Here is a 19,638-nt window from a genome sequence, read left to right as displayed (position 1 = left end):
CCTACTAAACAAGCTAATTTAAAGCCCTCTAGGCTGCTCCAGCTATTATTTAGCTGAAACGTTAGTATTGTGCTTTATGGTTCATCAGCTGGGGGTCAGGCTGTGCTAAGCAGACAGACAGACAGTTTTCACCCAGCCCTGAGCACTGATATTACCAGTTGTCTAGTGGGGAATGGGGTGAGACCAATCTCCAACATGTTTCTGTCAGGTTGTGGAGTCCACAGTCCTGGAAAACTGGTCTTTTTCCAACATGCACAGAAATTTCTACTCTACTTCTGCTGTAACCAGTCAGAGCCATCCTGACATGTCCTGTCTTTCACTCTGCAGTTTGCCTTCCAATGTACAGCTAATGCGGGGGTAACATCTGCTCCTCTGTATCCTTCCAGGGCTCAAGGAGCAAGAGGTGGTGATGAGATTATTTAAAAAAAAAAAGCAAAAAAGCAAAAAAACAAACCAAAAAAAGCAATGGTGTAAAGCACGCGTTGGGGCTCTTCTGAGGATTGTGTAGCAGCTGAGGTCCAGGGATCTGGGGGATGTGTCATTTGAGCCAGAAACAAACTTTCCCCACCAACTCCCCACCTCACATGAAAGGAAAGAAGGTCAGAGCCAGACCATCTGGACAACTCTGTGGAAGCAGAAGCCTGCAGAGAGGATTGGGTCACCCGCAATGCTTAGCAGAAAACAAAGCAAAACAACTTGCTCTGTAAACCTTCCTCGAACATGCTCATCAACAGTTATCAGCTCATTTTGAATCAGTGAGCATTTGAAATGATTAACCCTTATTTCCACACTCCAAATGGGAAAGAAGGTTAAAATGAAGAAGAGTAAAATATTATGAAGAAGACACTATGAACAAGATGCTACTATGAAGAGGTTGAGTTTAAATTAATTATTAATTATTGCCATTGAAGTTTGCCACAGAAGACGTAGCACAAGTTAGAAAGTGATATAAGGATTCAGAGTGCTCTACTGTTGTCACACTACCTTACTATATTCACAAACGGGTTAGAAGTTAAATTTGAAATGGAAATTCGCAGAAGAGAGAACTGAACAAACAGGATAATATGTCACCAGAAAATGTAGATTTGCTTAGCTTGCGAACCTGAATGAGAATCCCAAGACAATTTCTCCATTGATCATATTCCTATTGCTATACAAATCTTTTCTTGTGCAGATTACGGTAAAGCAGTCCAAATTAATGATTTTTACTTTATTATTAGAAAATTTCCAACATTTGTAGCTTTCCCAATTATCACTTTCCATTAGCCCCATTACCCGATCTAGTTGTTTTTTTCCTAGGATGATTTTAGCATTTTTTCGGTTTCGAATCACCTAACAATAAAACATACAATGGAGAGAAACTGGCAATTGTTGTACAAGAACCACACTATTTCTTAAGGAAAGCATGAGCCTTTCTCATGCTAAATAAACCCTAAAAAGGAAAAAATGTTACCTCACCTCTTACCACAAGAAACAGCGTATTTCCCCTCCAGTATTGTATTGCCTGTGAAGATTGTTAGGGAAAGAGGTATTGTAGTTGGCACAGTTAAGAGGAAAACTGTTGGCTAAAACTCAAAGTACTCTGTTTCTAAACGAACAAATGACGGTTCCAGAAAGCTTAATAAATTAGAGAATTTCTGACATACACTTCCCATATTCATTTGTTTCAAGTAGATGTATGTAAGTAAAGAACAGCTGGTTTCATCAAAACTGTGATGTCTACTTAATGAGATCAGCTCTGTTAGTTTTACTTTTTGACATTCAGGTTTTACAAAAGGTATATGTACATTTTTTGAAATTGCAATGGAATGTGACAACTATTACTGTTTCCTTCTTCTGTGTTGCTGCAGAAAGTGTCTGTGTCCACTGTACTGCTGAAAAATGAATTAACCCATACAGACAGTTTCGGAATCTTTTGAAGTTCAAAAATTAATGGTAGGAAAATTGCTAAACAAATAAAAAATATTTTAATTACCCCTGGAATGATCTCTACTAAAGGGATTTTAAGGTACTGGAAATCTTAGGAGTTTTTAAACAGAAAGAATACAGAAGTCAGGAAAATAATCTTCAGATTAAATGAATGTCATATGAATGCATTTGTCAGAGAAAACATTAAGGGCTTCATATATGAGCTTTCATTCTAAAATACGCGTTAAGTTATGATGCAGAGTGGGTCTCTGCTGTTCAGCATACCAAGAAAAAAGTTCAAGCATGTGTCATGGTAGACGCAAATTTATGTCAACTCTAATTTGGCAGAAATATAAGAAATGTGGAAGAGACGTAGATAAAACATAAAAGCCTCATCATGAAGTTGGGCAATAGTACAACTCCAAAGCTTAATTAGTTTATTGATTAGCTCTGTAAAGATGGTGTCCTACTGACAAAAAGAGTATGTTACCTATCGTCTGCCTATTGTAGTGCTGTAGCAATTTCAGGAAGCTTAGTATATGGATTTAAATACTTGTCTCTACAGCCCATTTGTATAAACAAGTAGCTCAGAGGATTTAGCTAACCCCCATCTGGTTACTTTAAAAGCAGAATACGAAAATATCAAAGTAACAGAAATAAAAATCATTTTAACCAGTCTCCATCTGGCATTTTTAATAATGGAAATGCAAAGTTACAAAACGTGCCAGCTATGCAGGGTTTATATAATAAGAAAAAATTCGATTAAAAACATTAAAAAAATTCCTGTACAAGACAGGTTAGCTTAGAGTTTATCTGAGGTTTGTCTAACTTCAGTATTGCAGGAATCTGGGTCACAGTTTAGTATAGTGCAGGAAAAGCTCTTTTCCCCCTAAATGTTGGGGTTTACAGCAGTATGTATTTATTACCTTATAAACAAACCTGAAAATAACAGCCCCAACAAACATTAGGGCACCGTTATTCTGGGTTGGAGACTAAGCCTGAACATGGAGATTCCTAAAACACCTCCTTCTGTAACTGATGATGTAACATTAATTTAAAATTTTAATACTCTTTTATACTATCAGAAACGTTTCTTTTGGCTAATGTGTTTAGTAGCTGAAAGTGTTAAGATTGCTCAGGAAGGGCCTGATCAAATGCTCATTTGAAAGAAGAAAAAAGAAAAAAGCTCACTGAATACTTTTAGTTGAATCCCACAGATCAGACTTGCATATTATATTAAGAAACTTGGATGTTAAGACCATCAGTGCAGAAACATTTAATGCAATTTATTTTCTAAGTTAGTCCTAGCCTTTCCACAGTGGGTTTGGAATGATCGTGGTTTGCATTTTTTTTTCTTCTTCTTTTTTTTTTTTTTGTTCTTCCCACTTCTCACTTTTGTTTTGTTTCACTTTGAATACTTCACAGTGTTTGTATTTTGAAAGCTGGCCTATTTTCTCTTACAAAGCATCAGATTCAGTTTGTGGTATAAATGCTAAATCAGCATGTGTCAGACTTGTTAAACCTTTTTTATGCCAAGCCTTGAAGGACCTGATAAAATAAAGCTGTAAAGATATACATTTTAATAAAACATTATTCATGCACTGTTAGTCCATAAAATATTCTCATGTACTATATAGAAATGAAAAGCAACATTTCTCTGGCCTAAAGCTAACTTTTTATGACTCCCTTGGTAATTTTTCCATTCTTTAATACCACTTTATTTATTTATTTTACAATAAGCTTTCAGAAAAGGCACGGCATTTTTCTCGAAACATTTGCACGTGCTTTTTTTTTTCTCCCCTGACCTTTTACATCATCAATAGAAAATTTAATAGGGATATGGAAATCAGACAGGGTAACTGCCAGAAGCCATATGTGCTGATCAAAACCCAGAGAGAGCGGCTCTGTTGAGAGCGGAGCTTGGTCGTGTGGTTCAGACGCTGGCCTGGCAATCGTGAGATCTGGGTTTTCTTCCTTAATCCACCTGCCCTGCCCTGAGTGATACCAGCTCTCTGTTTTCTCAACGGGAATGTTAATATTTACATTCTCCCATTCTTTTTGTCTATTTCAATGATAGGTGGCTTGAGAATCCTACTGTCTTTTATAGTGCTGGTACAGTGTACATCACGGTGCAGTTATTTCAGCTTATGCACTTAGGCGTTATCGTAAGGTAAAAATACATATTAGGGACCTGAGTACGTGGCTTTAATGTGTGATTCTGCCCTTCTGCAAGTCCATGAGAGAAAGCCCTGGGACAAGGAGAACTCCAGTGCAGGCTTGTAGGCAAAGCCAAGCCTTTGTGTGCTTGAATACTGGAGCATAAGGGTTTATATCTCCCAATCTGCAAGCCCTTTAATGCCTTAGGGTGTCTCAGGTATTCCAGCAATGACTGCATCCTATAGGCTTTCTGAAGATATTAACTGGTAGGCACATTGTATTCAGTAACAGATGTATAGCTATCTCCTGCCATCATTCAGGAAATCTTCTATTGGTTTGCTTTTCATCTATTTGGACTCTGTTCACAGATGTGACTGTAGGTAAGCCATCCATTCAGCTGCATCATTGAACACGAAGAGCACCATGATATTCTCAAGGACAGAGCAGATTTCCAGGCCTCATGAATGTACGGACCTACAGGACCTCCAGAGAAGGTCCTCTGGATGTCACCTTCAGGGACTGGTTTCCCTACAAAAGCCCTCTGCTAGAAGAGCAGCTGCCATCAGTATATCAAGCACCACTAGATCCAAACATTTTCTTTGTCCCCAAAGCTATTCAAAAATCAGTAAAAGTTCTGGGGATATTTGTTCCCTCTTGTGCCCTGATGGTTCATGGTGTGGGTCACTACCATTTTCTCTAACAGTGACATAGGTCTCAGATGCATCACAACCATGTGGACGTTTTCCAGAACCTCTCAAGAATGCAAACTAGTCAAAGGGATGACCACAACTCTCCTTGAATTTGACCATGTAATTGCTGACCGAGAGACCAGCAATCAAGGTCAACATCTCCAGACTGAATAAGAATTCTTTAGGAGCAAACAAAGAATTTCCATTTTGAAGCAGCAACAACAAGTTGCTGTGCAAATATCAAGGACTGTAACTGGGTTAACTATAGAACCATAGAAAACCACAAGGACTGCAGGAGATAATTATTTTAATACAGCATGACAAAGTGTTATTTTCTCTTATTATGCAAAAAATGAGGTGCATGGAGAAAGTAGCAGAGCTGCTGTTGGGAATGTAGTTTGGCTCCTCCATTGTAGACAATGGTAGCACAAAGCAACTTATTCTTTATTTTATTCTGCATGCCTGAGAGTATTTTTTCCTGTCTTGAAGGAGTCCCACTGTTCTTCCCTGCCTTCCACACCTGCTCTCGTCTTCTTTGTCTGCTGAGCTACAAAGTAAAGCAATAAACATTCAAGGCACAAAAAATCATGTGATTTGGCTCCCAGTGCTCAGAAGCTGATGAACTGAGAAAGAAGAGAAGATGTTTTTTTCTAATTGAGCCAAGAGTTCCTCTTTCAGCAGATGAACTGATCAAATATGAAGGTTAAATCCATGTTCCACCACACTTAAAGGTATTTTGGGCTGAGGGTGATTTCAGTGGGCACACAGGGAATGTGCAAAAGTAAGTAGAAAATTGTCCTAGGGTTTGGGAGGTGGGGTTTGCTACAGTGGCTTGCTGGGTGATTAATGCAAACCACTTAGCATCTCTTTCCTCCCCCTTGCTGTGCCTTAGGTTCAGCAGGAACAATGACATTTTTCTCCTTTGTACCGATCTGAAAGCTACTGATGAAAACTGCTACTTAAGGATTAGTTAGTAACACAGACAGGAAATTCTTGGGGGAAAAAAAAAAAGAACAGAATATATGCTTTTTAGTCCAAATGTATACGACATGTTTTTAAGACAGAAAAAAAAAGTATTTGTCAGAAAAATTACATTACCGGAAGAACCTTTTATTTTCACAAAACATCTTTTTTTCTACTGAAAGAGCATGGATGGAAAATTTCCAGCAAGCTCTGAAAAGAAATTAATTCCTTGTTTTGCTAAACATACTTTTATGCTATGGTTATATTATTCACAAGCAAAGAGAATCTTAAAAGGAAAGACTGATTGATTTCCCATATCCCTGTAAGTGAAGCTGTTATTACCTTTGCTGCTGCTCAGAAAAATCTCAACAGGTCATAATGTTCCGCTGTGTGTCTTAGAACTGAAGGAGCAAGGGAATTCACATTCATTTAAAGATACTGCAGTACTGCCTCCATAAATCCCCTCAATGGGACAAGATGTAGGCCTAGCTTGATGAGATAAAGATAGTCTTTATACCAAGTTTTCAGGCTTCATTCTAAATAGTCATTGATTTTGTGGGTATACATCAGATTTTTATGTTCTTCTGGATATCATTGTCTACAATTCCATCCTTTACTCTGAAAAGAGCAGCAATTGATGGGCAACACCCAGAATACATCCTACAACATCCATCTACTGTGTTTTAGGGTCTTACTATAATGCAATAAAGCACTTTTATTTCGAATGAAACATGATTTATATTGAAGTTAATATCTTAAGTGTAACACAACCATACTAGGTAATGTTATCATAGCATATATTTCTTCTCTACAAGTTAACCTACTATCCAACTTGCTTTTGCAGTGAATGTTTGCATAATGTAAAACAGCCACTTTGATACTAATGGAAATAAATGGCTGAAAGAACACAAAAAATTGAGAGCTTTTGCTTACTATTTAAATTCTTTCAAATAGCAGTGCTGTGTGAAATTCTAATATACTCTCTCTGCAACAGTCAGATACTAATATGGTCCAAGGATTAGAAAATCAGTTAAAAATGTAATTAATACAGCAGCAAAATTCTCTGTGATCTGCAAGATACAATGCATTTAGTATAGCAAATAAAACAGCATAAGACGGCCATCCACGTGTATTATACATCTAATCCAATAAAATATGTACATAGATTTACTGTAACTGCTTTACAAACATATTTTCTGCCCTAGATATCAAAGAATGATGTTTAATTTAATTTTACAGCTTCTTTACTATTGTCAAGGGCTTTTTAAATTTAATTTCTTCAGAAAATTCAGTTTTAAACCAACAGTAATAAAGCTGACAATTAAATATGTAAAAATATATCTTAAAAATAATTATTCATGATTTATAGGATCACAAGTTGGAAAGAGCTAGAGGAGATCAAGTTCAACCTCCCGCTCAATCAAGGTCAGCCTTACTTTTTCATCGAAAATGTCTTGGGTTTGGTGCCTGAATCTTCATACTGAAATTTCGTTAAAGGTTCAAATCTAGGAAAATGTTATTGCTCTCAACAGGCAGCTGCATCCTGAGGGAATCTGCGCTAGTACTTTGAAATGATCGTGTGTTTCCTTAGGGATCTCAGTTTTTGAAGCCATTTTTATGTCTCTGCTTCATGAAAGTTTTGACATGAGCATGTGTTCCTTTGCTCATTTCAAAGGGACTCAGTTTTTAAGGATTTAAAAATTGTGAGCACTTCTCAAAGTTTGATAGGTGCCTGAAATGACTTTTTGTAAATACTGAGATGCTACTACAGTTAATACACCAAAAACTTAAAGTCAGGTCAACAAATCTTTTGTGAGTGATCTATAGCCATCTGAAACCTGCTATATAATCCTTGGTTCTCCACATTTCAGTCCATGCATTGTTCTTCATATATTCTTAACATTTTCCATATCTTTATCCAGTTTCTGAGTCCAATAAGGAAAAGTCAAAATACTGAAAAGGTGGTTACAAAAGTTTTCCATACTCTTGGTCAAGAGTATTATTATGGCTCAAAGGAAGGTAGTATGCCACTAAATTTAGAAATCACACTGCAGATTTTTGTAATGTTGATAAAGATGAAAGCTCCTGTAAACTGTATTGAAACTGAGTCTTCAAACCTTGAAAGTATTTATTCAGGCCAAATCATCTTCCTGACGAGAGAGCCTGGACAGAGTGATGAACAATATGAAATAGATAATTGCAAGATTAAGTCTGAGAACACACTCAAATGCCTAATTCCTTTTCATTGGACACTATGGAGACTTGGAATATTAATATTTAAGCAACTGACTAGTAAAAGGAGAGAAAGCAAATTAATAACAGAAAAGAAACAAGAAGATAGCTAGTGATTGGGAAACCTCAAAAAATTATATATTTAGAATTCCTTTCTGAGTCTTACTACCTCACTGTTACAAGTGTGTTGACAAAGTGATGGGGTGTTAGTTAGGGGTACCATTAAAAGGAAATAGACACAGCTAGTCAAGTGCTCTATGTAGTGGAATTAGTACTACGCAAGGTTAGCTGTGGTACTCAGAGCAGTGCAGTGGCCTCAAGCAACCAGCAGGAGCAATCCATTTGAGAGGTGGAACATTATGCTTACACCTCTGCATTGTTTCTATTACCCAAAGGCATTGAAGCCCTGAGGAGCGTGGTCTGACCTTGTTGCTGACCCTGTTGTGAGCAGAAGGTTGGACTAAATGAAGTCCTTTCTAGTCTGCATTAACCTATGAGTCTATGATCTTAGGATCCCAAGACAAAACCAGCTTGGACACCATGATGTGACAAAAGTTTGCAACACATATAAATGAGCTAAAATTTGACTTAGAGTTGAATTTGAAGGAAGAACAGGAGCAACGAGTAAGGTACTGAGAGTGGCCTCTTTTCCTCTTCTACCCATATATGTGCTTTCAGGCCTTAATTATAATATGTTCAATACTACACTAATTCTGTGTGAGCTGCTGTTCAATGGGCGAACAATATTTTCCATTGAGGTGTCAGGGTCAATGATATAGATAATTAGCTAGCACTGTGGTTCAATATATTAATTCTCTCTGAAGTAGTAGTAAAATGTATGTTGACTCTGGTAATCTCAGTGTAGATATTGCAACTTTGTAATAGATGTGGATGCAATAACCTGCTTGAGCTTGTCTACTTGAGATAAGGTGTTTTCTTAAGTAATGATGATGAATGTTATTCTTCTAGGGACCCAGAGAGTGTAATTAAAATAGCTAATATTTTCCAGCCCTCCTATGTAGAACAAGCACTGCTAAAGGGCAGCAGTACTGTCAAATCCTTATAGGCTGGAGCAGGGAAAAAAGTAGAGAGAAAACAGAATGAAAAAAGTAGATAAAGGGCCTAAGGTGAATGCCGGCCTAATACATACTACATTGTTTTGTTTGCTTGCTTTTTTCCTTTCCTCAGTAAAAGTAGTTCAATAGTTATAGTTTTTCAGAAGCAGAACTCCCCCAACTCTCCCCATATTCCTCAGTCACAAACAGAGTTCATAGTCTATCAATAAAAGCATTTCAGCTCTCTCTAGACCTGGAGACACCAGGCAGAGTTATTAGTTCTTCTCCAGCTTATTCCAAGGTGCCAGAGTTCAAAATGAAAATGCTCAGATTGCTGGTAGCCATGTCAGAGCCAGAGAACTGCACAGATCTATCCCTGCATCAGTCTCTGCATCTATATAAACACAAGCAAGCACATCCAAGGGTATCAAATTGAGAATAAATGTCTGTGTGCAAAGCACTTTTGTGTGACAGGCCTTAAGAAACTAGAGGGCAAATTCTCTGCTGCTGTAATTAGCTCAGTGTTGTTAAACTCCATGGACCTGTACCAGTTTAGAGACACATGAGATTTGACCCCATTACTTTATTTAGTGACACTTACAGTAATTTCAAATTGTCTAGTCTGCATTGCTGTATTCCAACAAGTAACACTTTTAAACTCTTCTAATAACTTTTCCTCCTTTAAATGTTGTGCAAGAACTCTCTTTATGATCAAACCTAAATCATGAAAGTAGATGATTTTTTTAGTTATATAAGTAGCAGTTTCTATCCCAAAGAACACCAACGCAGTTTAGAGACCTTGAGGAACAGTCATCCACTTTGAGAAGACAACTGCAGCTGGGGAAAATACAGTAATAATTTTATATTCATATGACATTAATATATTTAGATAGGAAATAAAACCAAAGAGATTTCTCTCCTTGACACTCTAGGCAGGTAGGAAGATCTTGTTTCTTCATCTTAAAAAATGAGGAAAACCTAGCACTGTTGTGTTATGTATTATGAATTTTAGAGAATGGATTTGATCTTTGACGGCTTGGAAGACAATATTTCTTATGAAGAATCACTGACATATTGGTGCACCTGGGTTTTCTTTGGCTTGTCATCATGGTAAAGGCTCCAGTTGACACCTTGGTTAATTCAAAAGATATAGTAGACTCATATCAGATGTAATGCATTTTTCTGAGAAGTAGACTGTCCTGCCATTAGGTAAAACCTGCCTATATAATCACCCTTCAAGTTTGCTAGTTGCAAAGAAGTAAATTAAATACGTGTCGTCAGGGGAAGAATGGCCCAGTGTAGACTCTGATGGCTAATAACGGTGTACAGTTACTAATTGAGGAGAAGGAAACCCTTTACAAGAATACAAGCCTCTATTGTACAGAGACGAAGCAGTCTTCTGGAGTTCAAAATGTGCCACTTATTTATGAATGTTGCTCTATTGCTCTTCTGATGAATACGCTCCTTTCTCCAAGCCAGGCTGCTCTAAATGACAGATAACCTAAAATATTTCCACTTAGGGACATTCTAGGTTTTAATTTCCCTCATCACTTTGAATGGCACAAATGATGTTGCACGCTCATATGATCTTGAATTATAAGATGCAATACACTTTAGCATATCATTATTTTCATTAGCGTTTTTGTATTCCCTACTCATCTCCATCCAATCCAGTCATTTGGTTCCTTTGTGATAAGGAAACAATGCGAATTCGGACTTCCGCATTTCTGCTAAAGAATGACCTGAATTCATATAATAATCTAGGTTAAAAACTAATAAAATCCTTTGACTTTACATAATAACATTATGAATGTTACTGTGTATTCATTTCTTTTATGCTCAGTTTCATCATCAGGGGAGGCTGAACAGGCCTTCCATGTGTCTTATATACAAAGTCATCTAGATATCTTCTGGCTTGCAAGCTAGCTTAGCCAGTGCTGTGAATAAGGATTTCAAGCCATCCTTGCTGTAATTTTTCCCATTTATTACTGTCAGAAGAGTTCCTCTGAGTAAACTTTAACTAGAGAGAATGTTATGTCATCTGCCAGTGTCCTGCTTATCCATTGTGCACATCATTAGCAGATGCATTCAGCTCTGAATGGTGAACCTTTGTGTGCCATCCTGTGAATGTTTTTGAGAAATAAAGAAATAGTGGGTGGAAGGAACATCAAAGGGTCATTCTTTTACCTCAGGCAGGATCAGTTCTTTCTGAACTATTCCTAACATATGTTTATCTAAATTGTTCTTAAGGTGTCCAGTGATGGAAATTCACAGTCTTCTCAGGCAATATATTTCTGTGCTTGATCATTCTTACTATTAAAAAGTTCTTCCAGTGACTAACATAAATATCCCTTTCTGCAACTTAGACCACATTATTTCTTGTCACATACAGAATGCGTATGTGGAACAATTCAAACTTTTGCCATTTTCAGCAACATTTTATGTATTTATTTGAAGACTAATCCTGTCTCTACCTGGTCTTTTTCTCTTGAAGAAGCAATTTGAACTCTTTGATTTCTAATAGGTCAAGTTTCTACACCCATAATGACCCTGCTCTGCCTTCAGCTGACCCAAATATCTCTTGAAGCACAAACTGAAGAGGGAACACCATGCTTCAACTATGGCCTCATCCATACCAAATAGAGCAGAAAGATTATGTCATGCATCTTAAAGAGACTATTCCTACTTGTACATCCCATCATAGCATTTAGCTTTTCTGCAAAAGTGTCATTTTGCTGATAATATGAATTTCAGGAATCCTCATCTTATTGCCTATCATTGTTCTTTTTCTGTAGAGCTGCTGATTAGCCAGTTGTTCCCTCAAGTCATCTTAGATCTTTCAGACTTTTTTCTACAGATTGTCAAACTTATTCTGAATTCTCACCTTACCAAGTGGTTGGATCTCTTTTCAGTTACTTGGCATCTTCTGTCCTAATAAATACACTTTATTTTCTTCTGTATGTCTTGAGTACAAATTTATAGCCATTTCTCTGCCCATCTTATAGTAGTTTAATCTAGCCAATGTTTCCCTTCCTTACTATGACAGTGTCAGGTGCAACATTGTCAGAAATCTCACTGAAGTGAAGACATACAGCATCTACCGCTTCTACCCTATCTACAAACCTGTTACCCTGTCAGAGGAGGAAATGAAGTTGGTTTGACAAGATTTGTTTCTGACAAATCCATGTTGGCTGTCACCATTCTTTTTGTTATCTTCTAGGGGCTTACAAATTGTTTGCTTGGTTATTTGCTCCAGGATTTTTCTAGGGATTGAAGTTAAGCTGACAAATCTATCCTCCTTTTCCCTTTTTTAAAAGATAGGCTCAATAATTGCACTTTTCCAGTATTCTGGAACGCCCTCATAAGCTTCCCAAGATAACCATGACAGCTCTGAGATTGTCCTGACAGCTCTTTTTCTCTGATAGTGTTCACCTTGGATGGATATCCTGAGGCTCAGTGACCATGACAATATATAACTAATATAAGCACTTATCTTACTTAGTCTCACTTTTTCTTGTTTGTTCATGCCTTGAATTACTTTAGCCATTTTATCACATCTTCAGTGAAGGCAGAAGCAAAAGAGGTAGTAGACACTCTGGTTGTTTAGATGTTTCTGCCCATAGATTTCCCACTCCACTTACTCTTGCATTGACCGACTTTCTAGCAGTATACCGTCATACTGGATTCTGTCTTTGACCTAGGTATTTCTGATATACCCCATTTTTTTTGTTTGTTTGTTTGTGTTGTTGTTGTTTTTTTTTTCATTTGCTTGTGATTTGTTTGTTTGTTTGTTTCTAATAGCCTCCCATGAGTTCTGTAACAAAAGCTTTTGAAAAAAACCCAAACAAACTAAAAAATAAGTTGTGTTACTTGTGTTTACAGTAAGCTGGTGTGGTAAAGTTAAAAAAACTCATCTGCCACATTTCAAATATTAAGGCATTTCATGCACTGATATATTTCTGTCTACGACCAAAAGGCATTTCTGATGACACAGATCTTCAAACATTTATTTATATTTACTTTTAATAAGCACCATAAACCCTGTTTCAACAAGCAGCAATTTAATTGCATCATTGCATTTGATCAGATGAACATCCTGTTCATAATAAAACCTTCCCTATAAATAAACATTGAAAATATAAATTAAACTTCCACATTAAAATGCATCCATCTTAATGTCTCAATTCTTTCTTTACACGTTGTGAATTGAATTTTTCTCTGGAATAATGTGTACACTGGAATGTGGCTATACATATTTACATACTCATATAAATCCCACTAATACATTGTCTATTTTGGAATGTGCTCCCATTTCAGCCATCAGCATAACTACACTGATGTAAACCACTTGTATTCTAGTAAAGCTGATGAGACAACTGAAAACTGAAAGAAAACATAGATGAAGCAGAGTTCAATTTTGCTTCTAAAATGGACATTTTTATTCAGTCCAAGTTTTGTATGAACATGTCAGTCTAAATTTCCAAATTTCAAGTTATCGATGTTTTTATTCCCAAAGCACCAAACCATTTTAAACATTCTGATGTGCTAAGCACTTATCAATTGCAACAGTTGATATTAAAACATTTTGCATTTTCTGCTCTCTCAATTGCATGGATTGCATAAGAAAGCCAAACCAAGACAAATCTACAATTTCCAATAGTTGTTAATGATGTGGAGTGAAGGCTAAACTAATCAGGAGTGGGATGCTAAACTAATCAGTGCTATTGGACATTGGTGAGTAGAAACCACTATATTAGTGCCTAAACTGTGCAGCGATCCATGTCTCCTAATTCTGGGAGATAGTTCTGTTAAATTGATTTGAAAATAAGTGGACAGAATCATTATGGCCACATTTATAGCTAAGCTGATGGCAATCAGACGGATTTTGCAATGCACCTCATAAATTGATGCTGAAGATCCCAATAGAGACTACACTGCCTGCTTTCTGTTCACCCAATAAACTGTGATTATTGGATCCTGATGACATCTGCTCTGAGGCTATATTAAAATGAATTGAAATAAACCTACAGAAAAAAAGCATGTTGAGGCAACTTGAATATGGAGGAAGCTGTAGAGCTTATCATCATTGACATATGCGGTCCAAGGAAGGACTGTCATGGAGCTTTGGGTACATGATGAAAACCAAGGTTTTTCAAAATGCAAACTCCAGCTGATGTCTGTGTTGCCTAGGATTACTCCTGGAAAATACATTTCTTTTTAAAAAAATCATTTTCAGAACAGAATAAAGGACTGAGAGAGTTTGTAACACAAGCAAAAAAATGGAATACAGTAAGCCATAAAGGTGTGCCCTTATGGTTAATGGTCTGGGGCCAGTTTATTTCTGAAGCACTCCAATGTCCTGGCCTCACTGAGGAGCAGAGAAAATGCTCAGTGGAAGCACTGGGAATACCTTAGTTACAAACTATTGGGCAATGGATTAATGGTTTTGTTAGGTGATTCTACCCAAATTCCTTGCCTAAGGAAAAGCCCATACGGTAAAAACAATAAGGATGACAAGTGTAAATAATAAGAGATGCTTCATGGCAATAGATAAGTATTCCTTAACAGTCAATGCTTTTAAAACTTGTATCAACTTCCAGTTCAGGCCTGTGCAATATTCAGCTCTCATTAGTGAAGAAACTGTGATTTGATAAATTTAAGGCATGAGGATCCAGATCCACAGAAGAATAAAGGAGCCTTAAACCCCTGAAATAACAAATATCCTACTAACATGGGTGTGACATAGGTACTTAATACCCTTTTATTTTCTGTCTAGAAATTTATTTTTTAAGTCATACTTTTAGGACTTTTCTCAATGTACATGGCAAGAAAGGAAGAATTTCTTGAATTTTAGAACTTCTAATTTAAACTTTGATTTCTTCTAGTGTAAACAATAATGAAAAGTAAAGGTATTTTTTGTAAACAGTTTTTCTGTTTCCCTTGGATGGTCAACAATCAAGGACTGAGTTTCTCAAAGCAAGAGAGTAAACAGTCTATAGCCTTACACAGATTTAGTTTAATAAAAGTGGCTATTAAAACTGTCTGTACGTCCTGCCTCTGTATCAATCCCCTTCTTCTGCTTCATTAGGCCGCTGTGCTTTTCTCCAAATTCCTGCATCTGGGCTTGGACCTGGAATTTCTTGGATCTGTGCGAAGAACAGATTCTTGGCCCAGACATCCTCCTTCTCATCCACATCTGCAGAAACTGTTGCTATTCCTTTGTACCATTCATGTTGAAATTAATGGGATTCTGAAATTTTGGTTCCTGTGATGCCTACAGCGCTAGTGTCGTGTCATATATGTCAAATTTTTAGCTTAGCAAGACAATTAATTTACAGCTCTACAGCTGTTGTGTGAACACAGGGCTTTCCAGCTGTTTACATTGAGAAGCCACTGAAGTATGGTATGAAGTATCAAAAACTGCCCTGGAATGAATCAGCTGTTTTCCAGACTATCTGAAATGCTGAGTTAATCTGTTCTCTAATCCAATAAAAAAGATATATTTTCGATAGGATGACACAGAGCAACTCTTATTAGTTTAACCACATGCAACAGGCAGCATCTACCTCATTAGCAGTTTGGTGTAACAGACATAAAGTCACTGGAACAGAACATGTTTACAGGGTAAATATCTCCCACTTTGAAAATAAATATCTTGGCTTTGGCTCAGCATTTATTTAGCAGTGGGAAACTGCTGTCCTGTAACAATGTTCCATTTCATTGACATTATCTCCTAATGATGTTATAAGTGGGGACAAGTTAACCTCAGAAGGTTCAGAGGTTCAATTTTCATTAGGATAAGCATCTAGAAACTTTAAAAGCTAATGTGCTATTATCCCAACTCTGGTTGTTATTCCTATTTTCTGATAAATGTTTGTCTCTTTTGGTCCTGACCTCCTGAAAAATCTCCCCCAGGTAATCCCTCTGTCCCTGTTTCCCACCAGAGGATGTGACTGGTGTGGCTCTATGAGGTCCTGAGCAGATTCTGGCTGCTGAGGGCTCTACATTTCCCTGAGTTTTCCAGTGCAATAAATCAGATTGCAAAAGGACTTTCTCTAAATAACCTTCAGTCTGAGGCCACATTGCAGCTATTTCGTGCAGCACACATGGCTGGTAACATTCACAGATGGCACAGGATTGATGCCTTAGTTTTAGGCATTTAGCATAAACGAGTCATTTAGGTTCCCTTTGTAACCACCAGGAAAATTCAGCTGATGCTGGAAGGGACTCGAATTTACCTGACCTTGATGGAGTTTGTCTGGAAAGGTTTTGTCCTGGTTCTCACGTTTTCTTTTCAATTAGGTTCATCTACCCCTTGTGTTCTCCAGGCAAGTCACCTCTCCTGTGAGCCTATCACAAAAAAACCTTTTTATTTTTTTTGTTAAAAAACAAGTTTCTATTTTAGTGAATTTGCCTGTCAGCTAAAGCTTCATATTAGCTGCATTTTCCTGGAGAACCCCATACATGTTTTGGTAAACATAGCAATGGAATGCGAAGTTATTGATAAGCATGGGTGGACATCTCGCGAGAGGGGCAACGAGAAACAGGTGACCAAGAAACTGACCAACGGTGTATAACATTCCATTCACGTGAATACTTCATATAAAAGTGGGAGATCATGAGGATCTCGTCCCCTCTTTTCCCTTCTGCCTATGGCTGACATTAGGACAGGATCTTGCTAGTCGTCCCTGCGAACTGAGGCCTAGTGACAGACTGAATCCAGCTCCGGTTGGCTGCAGAGTCCAGTCCAGGACTTTGGGTGCTGGCTCTGCAGTTGCTGGGACTTTCAAGATTGGTTTTGTTTATTTTGTATTATTCTCTATATTCTTATCAGTAGCATTAGTAAAACACCTTTAATTTTTCCAACTCTCTTCTCTCTGTCCTTTTTTCCCTCCCGATCGCCTGTCCTTGGTGGGAAGGGGGGAGAGGGAGGGGTAAAAGGGGTAAGTGGGGCGCGGGGAGAGGAGGTTAACAATACATCTGCCAGGGTTTTATTGTCACCCTGCAATCTAAACCTTCGACACCCTGCCACAATACTCTTGCAGGCTGTATACCCTTTTACTTATAAGCAAAGTTAAGAAATTTCTTCCTAGCTTCTTTTTTTCCCTGTCTTATTTTAAATCTCCTTCTTTTAAATTGACCATTTGAAGTCTCTGTCTTCCTTCTGACCAGATCCCCACTCACAGTTCACTCACTATTATTTTTGTCACAAATCAGAAGTCATAAAATCTAAGCAAGACTGGTGATTTTGAGTGTTTAAATTCTTAAGGTCCTAACTTGCGAAATATATCAATTGCTGAGTACTTCTCATCCTGAGCAGCGAATCTATCAAAGAGCCTGAAATCGGATACCCCAGCCAGGGGAAGCATTAAAAATACACCTATCTCTTGGTAAAATTAGTTTATATAAGATCTTCCTACTGTTCACTTATTTCTTCTAAAAGTTTTTCTCTCTCACACATGTTTCACTCACAGGAATGCATGTATTAATCAAAATAAACAGCGAGTGTATGGGGCACACTGACATAATAGATCTACTTAACTCCAATTAAACCAAGCAGTGGGCAATTGTAACCTCTCGTTGCTGTTGCTGAACGAGCTGCAGCTTTGCATACCAATCATGGGAACCAGGTTTGCTGCTGACCCTTCTGTACCGTCTTTAGTGCCAGGCACTTAACATCGGTTCAGAGACTATGATCCTTGGGTTTTACAGTTTGATACAAAAACAGAAATAAGAAATGCAGTCAAAGCTTAATGCAGAGAACCCTAAATAAAAGTATGTACCTTGAAAGTCAAAGGTATGTTCAAAACCAATAAATTCAAGGTAATCTTGAATCTAATCTTTGTTTTGCCGCCTTCTAATCTTTGTTATGCCTGCCTATGAATTTATAGCAATATTGCCAAGTCCTGTGATTTATTGTGAGTCATATGAAAACAGAAAAAAACCTCATCTATTATTCAAACTCTGAGTTTTCAGGTACTTAAGACCTTGAAGAAAAGCATGAAAATGTGACCTGTGTGCCCTATAGACTGGAAAAAACAGCGAAAATGTAAATCCTATGTGTTAAGTCTTATCATCAATAAGATGCAGCCGAATACATAATATTGTGTCTGTATGTAACATATATTTATAATATATATCCATAAGAACAAGACATTTTTAGTCTGGTGCATGATCTGAGCATTGTCAAACACTGACCGTGCCACTGACTGACAACATCCTATTATTTTTTATTTAAACCATTATTTTTTATATCACCTCACCTCTACCTCTTGTGTTTACTGTGACATATGGTCTCTCTCAGCAATAAAGATTCATATACCTGTGGTTATTTTGTCATTTATATGCAGTTCTGTCATCACTTGTTTTAATCTCTGTTTTAGGGGGTGTTCTATTTACTGCACTGCAATGATTTTTGAATTAAGCTCAGCCGAAAGTGTTACTACTTAAACTATATCTTTGAATATTTGAATATATTTGTTTGCTTAAGCATTGGCTTAGTCACACAGCAATGAGGATTTGTTTTTAAGTACAATATTTGCAAGTGACAGATGACTTTTCTCTTGGTGGATTCTAATTGCTTGTAACCCAGTGGGAAAATATTTGCTGTTGTATATATTGATTTTTTAAACTGAGAAAGCAGTGTTTTAAAAAATAAAACAGGAATTAATACTTCATAAACCAGTACTCAATCTACAAACCCAGTTGGAAGTAATGCAACTATAAATTTAAGATGATACCTGTAAGATAGACTCAGAATCATTTTATGTCATATAACTCTTAACCTGCAATACTTCAGATCCAGTGTTACACATATAATGAAATTATTTGTTGTAATGCCCTGCAGAACATGTTGAGATAGAAATGAAAATGATAAGTACTGGAACAATATTGAAAATGTTGTTTTCAATATGGAAAAAAATACCAAATAATTTCTTGTGTCTGCAGGTTTATACTTGTCCCTTTGGTTCCATTGCACTCTCCAGCAAGCCAAATGATTTTTATAATTTGAGTGTGGCAATTATGAAGAATATTGAAATTTGATCACTTCACTGGATGAATTATAGTGTGAAATTAAGGTGGTAAAGTGCTTTTAACATCATGCAGTAAGAAACCTTTGCAATTCCTCATGTTAATATTGCCTTTACAGTAGTTAGCATAACAATGTTTGCTTCGATTTTTTAATTCACACACTATGCTTTGTATAAGTACATATTGATTTTAATGATACTTGAAAATTCCAATCTTAATCAAGAGCAGGCAACACAAATAGTATGAATTGCCTGATAGAAACAAAATAAATAAGAGTTATCACTCTTTACTTTCTAAAAATGTACATATGCATTCCACCCTCAAATTTCAGAAACAAAGGAAATAGAGAAAGTTAAAAAAAACCAAACCACCAAACCCAAGATGGATCACTTTTAGATGTTATGTAAATCTAGAGAAAACACTGTTGTCTCTGCCTCAAAACCCAACAGCTTTGTTTTCCTATAAACACTAATCACATCCAATTTAGATTATTATATTGAAATAGTTTATCTTGGTCCTGCAATTCCTTACTTAAATGCTTCTTCCAAACCATCCTTTTTAGGCTAACCAGAGTCTGAAATCTCAAAAAACTCCTTTTGATT

This window comes from Streptopelia decaocto (genome assembly GCF_964273445.1).
Source record: "Streptopelia decaocto genome assembly, chromosome: 1".
Taxonomy (NCBI): domain Eukaryota; kingdom Metazoa; phylum Chordata; class Aves; order Columbiformes; family Columbidae; genus Streptopelia; species Streptopelia decaocto.
This window is presented reverse-complemented; position numbering follows the sequence as displayed.